This window comes from Macrotis lagotis, chromosome 1 (assembly GCF_037893015.1).
Source record: "Macrotis lagotis isolate mMagLag1 chromosome 1, bilby.v1.9.chrom.fasta, whole genome shotgun sequence".
Taxonomy (NCBI): domain Eukaryota; kingdom Metazoa; phylum Chordata; class Mammalia; order Peramelemorphia; family Peramelidae; genus Macrotis; species Macrotis lagotis.
Genome location: NC_133658.1, coordinates 355,432,957 through 355,436,575, shown reverse-complemented (window position 1 = coordinate 355,436,575; position 3,619 = coordinate 355,432,957).

Below are 3,619 nucleotides of genomic sequence, written 5' to 3'. Positions count from 1 at the left end.
TGTTTAAAAAAGGAGCTCTGACTAGATTTACAAGATTCCTTCTAGTTCTAAATCTTATTATCCTATAATAACAATAATATAAAACACTAAGGTTGGTATATTATCTCATCTGAGCCTCAAAACAACAATTGTGCTAATAGGTATTATATATATTATTATCCCATTTTACAGATAAAAAAATGAGGGAGTATATTGATGGCACAAGGGATAGAGCACCTTGCCCTAGAGTAGGAGGACCCGAATTCAAATCAATCCTCAGACACTTAATACTTATTAGCCTTCATAACCTTGGGCAAGTTACTTAACCACAAAAATTAATGATTTTTTTTTTTTAGGTTTTTTGCAAGGCAAGGGGGTTAAGTGGCTTGCCCAAGACCACACAGCTAGGTAATTATTAAGTGTCTGAGATAAGATTTGAACTCAGGTCCTCCTGACTCCAGGGCCAGTGCTCTATCCACAGTGCCACCTAGCCTCCCCTTAACCACAAAAATTAAAAAAAAAAAGAAAAAATGAGTCCTAAAGATTAAGTAATATATAAGGATTGAAACCCAGGTCTTCTGGATCCTGAATCTAGCACTGTGTACATTATATACTACTCTCATTCTTTTTTTTTAATTGATGCTTTATTTTTCCTGGTTTTGAAAGTTTTTCTACATTCACCCACATATGCATATTTTAAAGTTACATAATTTCCTTCCACCTCCCTTCCCTTAGCAGTGAACAGTCATATACATTTGTACCACTCTGATTCTATAATCCTCTCCACTCACACTGCCATCACCCAATGTCAGACTTGTCACTGAAGCTTATTACTATTACAATGGCCTCTTCTAACTGCTCGGCTTCCCGTCTCCAGGCTCTCATCAGTTATGCCCACGCAATCTTTCCAATGCACAGGACAGAATGAGAAGCAACTTGTAGAAGTTTTCATGGAGGCTGTGCATAAAGAGAAGTGTGATAAACTGTCCAAAAGTGGAATGAGCTATTTTGTGAATTCCAGACCTAGATAAAAAAAAAATGGACTACCACATCACAGAGATATTATAGTTAGATTCCCAAAGACTGGGTGAACTACAACCTTCTTATTCACCCCCTTCCACCTCTGAGACTAAATGCCCAAACTTGGGAGTGGCTCCCTCTGGACACTGAATTTGATGCTCCCAGTGCTAATAAAAGGAAAGCTCCCTGAGGGCAAAGACTTAAATTCACCTCTGAATCCCTAATTATGCTTGCACAACCTTGCATCCTACAGAACAGAACTGGCTTAATAAATGCTTGCTAAATAGAGTTTAGTGAAATGCATTTGAATGACTAGAGGGCTAAGGGAGGGAATAGGAATTGAAGGCAGAATTTATCTTGGGAAGACCACAGAGGTCTCAGAGAGAACATCAGGGAAGTGATGCCATGACGTGCAAGTGAACTGGATTTGAGTGAGGGGGGCTGGGCTAAGTCACCAGCCTCACTTTCTCCTTCAGAGCCATCTGAGTCCAGTGATCAGATAGGTATCAGGATGATTGAAGATGGCCCTGGATGTGAGGCAGCCAGGGTTAAGTGATTTGCCCAAAATCAATCAGTTAGTGTCTAGAGGCTGAGGCTGGATTCAAACTCCTGCTCTCCAGACTCCAAGATCATGGCACCACCTAACTGCCCCCCCCCAAGAGTGCTAGGTTTGACTGAAGACCTCCTCTTTGGCCTAATTCTAGAATTTTCTCCCTCAGAGTCCCCACCATTCTCCCCCACCTCCATTCTCTAAATCTTTCTGCCTCTCAGTTTGACCCTGTGTGTCCTCTCTCTTTGAAACTTTCCCTGCCTCAGTCTCCCTCCCAGTTCTCATTGCTTTCTCTCTCCTAAGACTCTATAGGTATGTGTCTCTTTTAGGGTTCAAAATCTCAGAATCTCAGATCTGGAAGGGGCCTCCAAGGTCCTCTAAACCATCCATTATCTGAGCAGGAATTCCCTTTTTCCATAATACATCCCCTATAAGTTATCAATGCAATTCCATAAATATCAGTTATCTACTATGAGAAAGACTAGTGCCTTTCAATCAATCTATAAGTGGTTATTAAGTGGTTACAGTGTGTTGGGGGAAGAGGGGAGGTGACAACTTCCAGGAATCCTTCATATGGAATTTACATTTTAGAATAAGTACATATAACAATGATAATAGAGGGCATTTGTATAAATACACTATAAATAATATCTCATTTGATCCTTACAACAATACATACAATAAATATAAAGAAAATAAATACAGTGTAGTTAGGGATAGAGGGTACTAACAATTGGAATGCAGGGAAAATAAAGTCAGAAAACGTTCCAAATAGCTCATGGGGTACAAGAGAACAGATCTATGTCATGGAGATGAGGAGGAAGTATATTGCCAGGCTGGACTGGGCAGGACCACCAATGCAAAGAAGAGAGACAGAGCCTTGTTGGTGAGGAAATGGAACTCTGTGTAAGGGACTAAGAAGTGTTCACTTTGGCTGGATCATGTCCAATGTGCCTGGAAAGATAAGGTGTGGCCAGGTTGTGAAAGGTTTTAAGAACTAATGAGGGGGTGGCTAGGTGGACAGTGGATAGAGCACCGGCTCTGGAGTCAGGAGTACCTGGGTTCAAATCCGGCCTCAGACACTTAATAATTACCTAGCTGTGTGGCCTTGGGCATGCCACTTAACCCCATTTGCCTTGCAAAAAAAGAAAACTAATCAGGGGGCAACTAGGTGGCACAGTGAATAGTGCACTGGCCCTGGAGTCCAGAGGACCTGAGTTCAAATATAGTCTCAGACACAATAATTACCTAGCTGTGTGACCTTGGGCAAGTCACTTAACCCCATTATTTTAGCAAGGCAAAAAATAACCTTACCCTTGAATAATTCTGGGGAGAATGACCTGGATCGGAAAGAGGCTGGAGGCAGGGAAGTCAGTGAGGTGGTAATCTTGGTGAGAGATGATATTGTTATTTGTCCTTTGCTCTCCAAGCACCAATGATGTCATGAAGGCATATCTTGACTAGCCTGTGAATGAGGAATGAGCTGATGGGATGTCTGTGGGAGGAGAGAAAAAGAGTATGCCTGCTTATTTAGCAAATGATCAGATTTGTGAGCATATTTAACACATGATTGGATATGGGGAATAAGCCCGGGTCTAGAGAGACAAAAGCAAACCACGGAATTTACATTGTGGTGGACATTTCTTTGCCCCTCCGCACACAGTCAGCACTTAATATTTGTGGCTGGCTAGATCTCTGCATTCACTTCCATCTCTGTATCTCTCTTTCCCCCCTCTTTTGTTGATTTTTCTCTGAACTTGCTCCTCCCCCCCATCTCACCCTCCTCAGTTGTCTCTCCATCTCTGTCTCTGACTCTCTTTCCTGTTTATATTCCTGCGTTCCTAGCCTTTTCTGTCTCTCCCTTAGGGCTGCCCAGCTCAGGACCAGCTCCATCCCCGTGGCTATATAAGGCCGATTCCCGCTCCCCTTCAGTCCTCCGGCTACTTTCCTACTCCCTGTTCCGCCCCTTTCCCCACCCCACCCCTCTCTGCCTATCTCTCCCCCCCTTCCTTTCTCACACATTCTTCTGCCTTGTATGGCCAGGGCCTGACAGGGGCGGGGTGAGGCTGG